The sequence below is a fragment of the Halyomorpha halys genome, unplaced genomic scaffold (genome assembly GCF_000696795.3).
Source record: "Halyomorpha halys isolate HHAL.00 unplaced genomic scaffold, Hhal_1.1 Scaffold318.1, whole genome shotgun sequence".
NCBI lineage: Eukaryota > Metazoa > Arthropoda > Insecta > Hemiptera > Pentatomidae > Halyomorpha > Halyomorpha halys.
In genome coordinates, this window is record NW_027105968.1 from 585535 (window position 1) to 595494 (window position 9960).

Genomic DNA, 9960 nt, shown 5'->3' on the forward strand with positions numbered 1-9960 from the left:
TGTATATATATTTTTTATTAATTTGCTTCCTTCCCACTTTAATAATATTAGAATATTTGATTTGTATTTTCTGTAAACCACATACACATTAATAGGAAGTACTGTAAATTTGTTGAAAAAAATTATAATAATCTACCAATGCCCAAGACAAGCTCGAAAAGACTTCTAATGATCTAATCTAATTAAATGACATAAAGTACATGTTATTAAGTTACTAGGTCCCGTTTAAATGACATCTACCCTCCACCTCACCGAACTGTTGCGTTGATTATTTTTTATCCGAGCTGTATATCACTGGAACTCTATTCCCTCTAACATGCGTCAAGTACCAATCCTTCTATTAATACCTTTTACATCACCAATCTAGAATAGTATAGATAATTTGTGACTACCTTTTTGTTTTGTTTTTTATGTATTTAGTCAGTTAGTTTTTTAATTTCTTTTTTCTTCTCTGTATCTAAAATTATTTATGCTTGGAGAAGTTTGTCGGGGGGTGGGGTCAGCAAAGAACAACATAAATAAAGAAAACCATATTTATTTATTTTATTCCGACGTTTCGACCTGAGTTTCAGGTCTTCATCAGGGCTACAGAACAAAAGAGATAACAACATTTAAAGTAACATACAATTAAAAAGGAATAGTATATTGTTGATGAGATCTAGATGTGTTGTATCTTCTGGTGTAGTGACGTGTATGTAGATGGTTGTTATCACGTCGTTGGCCCCGTGTTACTGGATTCATGATGAATCCAGCTTCTCCAAGCATTATTCTACGGTCAACTATCTACACCTCATCATGAATCCAGTAACACGGGGCCAACGACGTGATAACAACCATCTACATACACGTCACTACACTAGAAGATACAACACATCTAGATATCATCAACAATATACTATTCCTTTTTAATTGTATGTTACTCTAAATGTTGTTGTTATCTCTTTTGTTTTATAGCCCTGATGAAGACCTGAAACTCAGGTCGAAACGTCGTTATAAAATAAATAAATATGGTTTTGTTTATTTATGTTGTTCTTTGCTGACCGGACCCCCCTACAAACCTCTCGAAGCATTATTCTACGGTCAACTATCTACACCTCATCTTAAAAATATTTATGTACGATTTTAAAGTAACTTATAATTAGGTGCAGCGACACTATTTTTGGCCAATATATATTATTGTGAAATTAGAATTACCTACTAATTATTCTAAAGGATCCTAGTCCCAGAATAGTAAACAATTTATTTCAAAATAGTGAAATTAATTATAAAATTAATATAAAAAAAGAAAATGCTCATACGGTAATGTGGATGATCTGTTTTGATCTCGTCAAAGGCTTACGGGTTCTAAAAAATTAGTAAAATGTTTGTAGTAAACAGAGCAATGGTTACGATTTGATGAACGATGTCAACAGTATCATAGTGTTCTAATAAAGTTTTTCTTTTATTTATTAGTTGCCCTACTCTTTCTTTTTCTCACTAAATATTACACTATAGCTGATTTTAATACATTACAAAGAAAAAAAAAATTATTAATTGATGGTAGGAAACCTAGGAAGGAAACGGAGAGACAAAGGGGTGGGAGTTGATCAGGACATTACTTCCTTAATTGCGGTTTTCATTAAGTCACTAGGACAAAAGAGAGCTCTAGAGGTCTTTATTTGCAACGCTTGCCTCCATTTGTCATTAATATGATGAAAAGCAGCTTCTTAACTTGCTATAATGCACGTTTTTACTCACTTTGACAATTTTTTTTTCAAGTCTAGCTGTCAGTTTAAATTTATTATTTTTAATTATTACCTTCTTAAGTGTACTTATGTTAATTACTTTATTATTAATTTTCTATTATATTTTACACTTTCCTGTATCCCCGCTCATTTGGTATATTTCGTTTCTTAATCACTTACACATATTGTATCCCATTATTTTATACTTTACTTTTCCTTTGTTTTTCTATCTTTTTTTTTTTTTATTAATATTTCTTCTCCCTCTATTATGTATATTACCACTTATTGTTCACCTAATTTAAATACTTTTTTATTATGTTTACTTTACAAATTATTTTCGTTATTGTGGCATAACTGCCATCCCAACTCCTCCCAGAACAAACCGTCACTTTGTCTTTGACTGCCGTCAAAACAGGAATGCATTGTGTCTCATCATTTGATTTGTATTTTTTTTCTTTCTTTTTTCATCTCTTTATTTGTACTATCTTTAATATTTCTTCCCTTATCTATCTGTTACTATTACCCTTTTCATTTACTATTTACAACCTTTAATTTTTCTTATTATATCTTACTTTTCATTTTATACACCTGTTATTTTACACTTATGTTTTTTCTTTTTTCCTTTTTGTAACTATAGTGTTTGTATCTTTTTTAGCCCTGCAACGTGGGGCGAAACGTTGGCTCAATAAAATAGTATAATTATCTACTATTTGAGTTTTTTTTTTTACTGCACCTGAACCATATTCCATTCATCTATACACACGGTCAATCAATAATCTTCCAGTATTTTTTTTATTGGTTTAATATATTTTTTTGGATTTTAGCGTTTGTTAATTAATCCTCTAAGGACGGGCCAGTCCATATAATCACATAAACACATACCATCCTCTCAAAATAACACCATTGCCAACTCCCTTTTAAAATAGGGAAATTAATTTACTTTCAAACCACAATTTCTTTATTCCATCATTGTTATATCGGTGCAACAACCTTAATGATGTTTCGGATAGTCCGTCTATTTTCAGGGGCCTGTTTTTAATAAAAAAAACTCATTTAAAAGTTCTTTCTAATATTAAAATTTTAAATTATAATAAGAATAATAAATAAAAATCGAACATAAAATAAACAACGAAAACCAAATAAGATATTATATATCTAAAGATTAATAAATATAAAACCTGTTAAAATTTTAAAAAAACTATATGATAGTTATAGATGGCCTCGAATCTTCTTTTTAGACGCTTAGGAGAATTATTAGGTAATGAAGGAGAAACCGATTAGAAACAAGTGGATTTGGGTGGTTGAGAAGTTTATTATGGAAGGAACGGTATCTGGTTCTGGCCCCCCTCTTTAGAATCTATAATTTAATATTTTATAAAGTACATAATGTTTACGTAATCAATTAATTGCATTTCTGTAAATATAATTTTTTTCAATTTCTTAAGACTGGTATTTATTTATTAAATAAATCGAATAGTATCCTTGTTTAGTCTCATCACACTTTATTATATCAATAGTCCACGTTTCGGCCAATTCGGTCATCCTCAAGGACAATCTTAAACATAAATTCTCACCTCAAATCAAAATTTAAAAATGTTTTTCAAGCTATTCTGCCCAGGTCATTAATTATAAGTCAAAATCACCCTATTTTTTTCAAAACTTCATTAATTTTTAAAACTTTTAATTTTCGATTAATTTACACTAACAATATCATATAGTTTTTTTTAAAAATTTTAACAGGTTCTATATTTATTAATCTTTAGATATGTAATATCTTATTTGGTTTTCGTTGTTTATTTCATGTTCGATTTTAATTTATTATTTTTATTATAATTATAAAGATGGCCTCGAGATCTTCTCCTCTAGAAATGTTATTGAAGTTCTATCAGTTGGTAGATTCTCCACATGTTTGTATCATGTCACTATGTCACCTACAGCAAATTTACTTGTATATATGTGTTTACAGTTGTAAATAACAATAAATAAATTATTAAAAAAAAAAAAGAAAAAAAAAAGAGGGGGACAATGTTTTCCAAAATTCAAGTAAAAAATAACTAATTAAGTACTATTGTGTTTTAATTTTTGAACTGAAGGTTAGGTAGAAGGATAATTTTTTTTAAAGTGAAGATCAAACAGTGGAACTAGTTCAAGAAATTTATTAATGATAAAAATAAAATTAAATCTCATGCTACAGCCCATGACGGGTAAGGAGTACAGTAATTTGTAAGTAAGTCGACCTCCATATTTTCCCAATTAAGTTTACTTATTTTATGAGGCTGAGTGATCTCCGGAGATCTCCCGAACCCACAGGGTTGACTCCCAGCTACAGTGACAGAAGAAATAATTACAGATGCACTAAATATTATTATTTATAAGTATTACTGTATTAATAAATCATAGATGAAAAATATTGTCTTATAATTCACAGAATTTTATTTATTTATTCATTTTCATTATTGTTTATATGAAAATAAACTTTTTCTGAATATTTTAATTAATTTTTTTTTTTAATTTTGAGAAGAATTGACAAATTAAAAACAGTTACAAATTACTGCGGTGTGAATTTTACCGGAACACAGTTCTGTCAGTTGGCCGTGGTGAATGTACAACGCTGTCCGATGACAACGCTGTTCATTTTACAGGGGCTGTTAGTTCCCCACTCTTACACATCGTCTATCACCCCTTTATCAGCATAACCCTCGTACAAAAGCCTTGTCATCCGATATTTATTCTCTAAATTTCTGAAGTATAACACTGTATGGATCAATTTCAAAGTGTTTCTAGGACGAAGCTTGCTATAAAGTATTTTTGGTGGAACTAATATAAAGCAAATTGCTATGTAAACGGCACAGGAGTGATTATCTTTCAAAAATTACAATAATGTTTACAGTTGAAGTTTACAGAAGAAAAACAAGGAATCACACTTATTCATACATGTACAGGGAAGTAAAATTTCTCTTGGAATCTCCTATTCCTTTTTATCTACATTGATACAATTAAACAGCGATTTCGGACGTTATTCACTTAATGAATACTTTTCTCTAATTTTGTCTTTAATATCTAACATCCAAAAATCTATTAGAGAGCACTATTACTCATAAATAAATTCCTCTGTTTTTACCTTTATTCTTCATTTAAAATAACTACCTACAACTAAAATTGACTACTTTCAAATAATAATCATTGTAATTTTATTAATTTTTCAAGCACGGGTAGCCCCTGGGTAAGGCGCATGGCTACTAACTCCAAGCACCCGAGTTCAAATCCGGGTGGACTCTTTGCTTCCTGTTACACCGTAGCCGTGAGTCAACTCCTGTGGGTTATTACATCTTAAATTGGGTATCCTTAACTGGGTAAAAATCTGGCGTTTGAGCGTGATTCTGACCAATTCTTACAAAACCGTTTGTCTAGTAACAGTGCTTCCTTACAAAGTTACTGAACCACTGACCCTTCATGGGTTGTAACGGTCCAGATTTTAATTTAATTAAATTAACAATTAATTAATTTAATCCTCGATTAAAAAGTATTGAAAAAATAAAAAAATAATTTTATCGAAATCATTACAAATTGATTAAATATCTTAATTAAAGATAATATATTTTTTAGGCTTTAAAGTAATGACATTAATAAAATAAAATAAAAAGTTTAGTGTAGTTTTTGAATTAAAAATAAAAATATGAATGTCAAATTTGCTATTATTGCGTAGAACCATATATTTAAATAGTTTTTAGTAATAATTAATTCAAAACACTACCTAATTATTTCTCTGCACACACTATTAATACACTTTTATCACAACCTTGCTTATCTATAAGCATCAATAAGCAAGGTTGTGATAAAAGTGTATTAATAGTGTGTGCAGAGAAATAATTTTGACTATGTTTTTTAATGGATAATTGACTTATTAGATATAAATGTTTTGACCTGGGCAGAATAGCCTGAATGAAGTTTTTAGAGTGTTAAATTATATGTTTTCATAGTGATATTGAGTAGATTGTTCCTGAAGATGGCCGAATTGGCCGAAACGTTGGACGTGTAAAAGAAATAAAGGTTTTGAGACTATAATTGGATAGTGTTTTGAATTAATTATTAAGAAATTACCAGTCTCAAGAAAAAATTTTAAGATTATAAATAAATAGTTTTTAGTGTTTTATCCTGTTTAAATAAAATAGTTTTTGTCGAATTATAATCGGTAGTTCGTGAATTAAAGATGTTTGATTCTCTCAAAACGTATCATAGTCACAATTTTGTCATAGCTAAAAGGTTTTGTTGATTCTGAGTCTGATTATGAATATAGGATAAAATTAAAACAGAATAAAAATGAAATTATTTAACAATTTACAAAACGAAAAAGGTAATGTATTATCGTTTTTATTATTTATTTTTTATAAGAAATGGGTAAAATATTTGGATTAAAGAAGAATGAGTTAACTTGAGAACTCACCAATTATAAATTAGGGGATAGTATTAAAAATATGACGAGTAAGGTTGTTGTCCTTGGTAACGAACGGATCCCTAAAAAGATAGTAATCACTAATCTGATGAATAAACGTCCGAGGGTTAGACCGAAACGTAGGTGGGAGGATTGCGTCAAGATCATGTGCATTTGGGCTTAAATGGGCTTTCCAGGACAGGCTTATGAAGACAGCGATTGGTGGTATCAGCATCGAACCTTTATTGCTATTTTGACACCACATTATATAAAAATAAATCTTTGTAATCGAAAAGAAAAATAAATTGAGGTTTTACCTTATTAAAACATCAATACATAAAATCCGAAAATATAAATCAATTATGTTGTATACTGTCCTATTATTTTTTTTATTTAGAATGATTTTAATTGGTTCTTTTGTTGGTACCAAGGCCTAAGGTCAACCCAGGATGATCATAACAGCTCTATATTAACATCCATTATTTTTCAATGCCATAATGCTCATAATCTTCTTACGCCTGTATCTCGGTCATTAATAAAGATAAAAAAATATGAAGTATTTTTGAATTATAATACATTTCAAAATTTGTTTCATATAAGTAAGCTATTTAAAAAATACAATAAAATAAAAAAATAAAAGTATTTTTTATTTTTAATTTATTTATTGTTATTTATAACTGTATACACATCAAGTAAATTTGCTGTAAGTGATATTATGACATGATACAAACATGTGGAGAATCTACCCATTGATAGAACTCCATAAACACTTCTAAAGAAGAAGATCTCGAGGACATCTTCTTTTCAGACGCCTAGGAGGATTATTAGGTAGTGAAGGAGAAGCCAGGTTAGAAACGAGTTGGTTTGGGTGGTTGGGAAGTTTGTTATGGAAGGATTGGTATCTGGTTCTGGCCAAATCGGCAATATAGGGGACATTGAGGTCCTGATGGATGATTTGATTTGTGACAAAGTAAGGAGCATTAAGGATTTTGGACTGTAAGGATTGGATTCGAGAGGAATTAGATGGTTTAGTGGAGCCCCATAGCTCAATTCCGTTTGTCCAGATAGGCCTTATAATAGTCATGCAGATTAGTCTTTTGTAATAGATTGGAATTTTGGACCGTTTGTCTAGTAAATGTTGTAATAGTCGAAATCGACGAGCAGTTTCCTGTCTTTTCAGTCTTGTATGAGGATTTCCTGTCAGTCGTTTGTTCAGATTTAGTCCTAAGTAACGGATCTGCTCAACAGAAATAAGTGGGGTATTATTAAAAGATACTGTGGGGCAAGACGAAGTTTTACAACGAAGGGTAAATGTGATTTGGTGGGATTTATTGGAATTTATTTTTAAAAAAATAAAAGTAATTTTTTTTTGTTATTATGGAAATTTCTGGAAATAATAAACCATGGCGTAATTATTTATATGTTGGAAATCAATAAATAAAAAAAAAATGCTGAATCGTACACTTTAACCCTAAACCAAACGAAAATCTAGCAGGTCACTTGAGATCGGTTTTGATTCCCTCAAGTTATCTTGATGGGTGCCAATAACTCGACCACGTAACTGCCTACTGCCTATAACACTGCCCTCCCAGATATTTTCTAGAAATACTTGCCGTTCCTCATGGCTGTCTAGGAGCCTCTATTTCTTTCTAATGACCTCGTGTATATTGCGAGCATAAATCATAAACATTTTACAATAATATTTTTAATGAGGCAATAAATGTAATTTCAATTGTTTACTTTAAACCTGAATTATAAATGTTATGGTAATTAAAAGATCTAGAATGATGTTAATTATGGTTTATTATGATAGTTTTAGATATTATTTTTTTAAATAAATATAACTTATGGTTAGTGGTAGTAAATATTATAATGATAAGAACAATTTATGAGAATAATAACATATAATTATTATCACAATGTCCATCTTCCCATTGTTACCCAAGGTTCTGAAGAGTTGTCGAAGAACACCACATTTCAGATCATGAGTCAACCGATAGTGTCCAATTCTGAGGTGTGGTGTAACCAAATGCTCTCTTCTACATTATTGGGAGGATTGGCCCACTAACTCATAGTAAGCTTTAAGTTTTTTACTGTCGGATTTAGTTCAATCTTGTTGTTAGTTATGTGATTTAAGAGGGTGTTATTTATTTTTTATTATGAAGATGTTAGTTCATAACTAATCTCGTACAGTGCCTCCTCTACACATAGTACAAGAGCCGGTAATAAAAAAAGGCAGTTATCTCACCCCAATTTTTGATTACTTCAATACAAACTACGTATAATTACTAGTAAACATTGATGAGTCTGCCAAGTATAGTTAGGGGAAATAAAAAATGGTGGCTGTTTTAAAACCTTAAAAAAATTGATTTTCCAGTAGGAGCTCAATATCTTAAAAACTACCAACAACACTAGAAAAAATAAAAGAACATTATTTAAAGAAGAATAAATTTGCTGAAATATTAACCCTAAAAGAGCTATTTAAGAACTATTCAATAGTTCTCGAGATATAGCTCTTTAAAAAGCATAATTTCTTAAAAATCTACTGAAAGATTACTAGTTAGTTAATTTATTTTTAGAAATCTATAGCTCAGGAATTATGTGACCTACAGATGTCTATTAGCACTCAAATTAAAGCTAGTTTAATGGACTAGAAAGAAGTTTACCTTTACCTTCGTAGGAATAGTAGTTATCATGATATTGGCTAAAATAAATTGATTTAAAATCGGACAATAAATTTTATTTATGAAAAACTTTATTTCAGAAACCATTGGACGTACTAATGTCTGCCAGCACTCAAATTAAATTTACTACAAAATAGTTAATTATGTTTATCATTGTAGGAGTAGTAGTTTTTATGATACTTGACAAAATAAACTCACAAAATGTTAATTTCTTGTTGATCATATAAATGTTGGGTTTTTGAAAAAAATGTATCTCTACAATCATAAGACGCACATATGTCTGCCAACACTCAAGATAAAGGAAATTTAACTTACTATGAAGTAGTTTATGACACTTATCTTCGTAGAGGTAGTAGGTTTTATGATATCTACATATGAGTATAAATTTGGCAAATAAAAATTTGTCCAAACAACTATAAATCAATTAATATTAGCAAATTTCATGTAAACTATTACTCCTACGAAGATACACATTATAAACTACTTTATAGCTCATTAAACTAGTTTTAATTTGAGTGCTAATATACAGCTGTTCGTTAAATGGTTTTTAAAATATAGATTTTTCAAAATAAATTCACTAAATACTGATCTTTCAGTACGTCCCATACAACATTTTTATGAAATGTTGATTTTTAAAAAGGTATATCTCGAGAACTATTTAATAACTCTTTTAGGGCTCATATTTTAAAAAATTTGCTCTTCTTTAAATGACGTTCTATTAGGTTTTCTTGTGTTGTTCCAACTTTTTAAGATATAGAACTCCGAATGATACATTAATTTTTTTTATCGGTTTTAAACAGCCGCCATTTTTTATCCCCTCTACTTATACTTGGCTGACTCATCAATTTCGACAAAGATTATAGAAATGTAAACAGAGGTGAAATATATTGAAGATAGGTAGACAAAATGATATGTGAAGAGTGAACTATGTATAATCCAAACGAGAAATGTATAATCCAAAGAGGTTGTGAGGTTGGAGTAGGTAGGAATTACCTCTGCTAATAATAACTTACTTTAAGATTTGTATACTATTGTAATAGATTTACAGGTTATTCCTGAAGGTTGTAAGGAGTAAAATTAATGGGAAAATAAAGGTAATTAAAGTGAGTTTAGGATTAAT

The 9960-nt window shown here is 29.6% G+C and overlaps 1 long non-coding RNA gene across 1 annotated transcript in view; it reads left to right on the forward strand.

Annotated features, from left to right (window-relative positions):
- Positions 1-8190, forward strand: part of LOC106681205 (uncharacterized) — a 48877-nt gene extending 40687 nt beyond the window's left edge. The window contains exon 3 of the long non-coding RNA XR_001343207.1: positions 8103-8190. This is a non-coding gene — a long non-coding RNA (uncharacterized lncRNA). The remainder of the gene's footprint in view (positions 1-8102) is intronic.
- The last annotated feature ends 1770 nt before the right edge of the window (positions 8191-9960 follow it).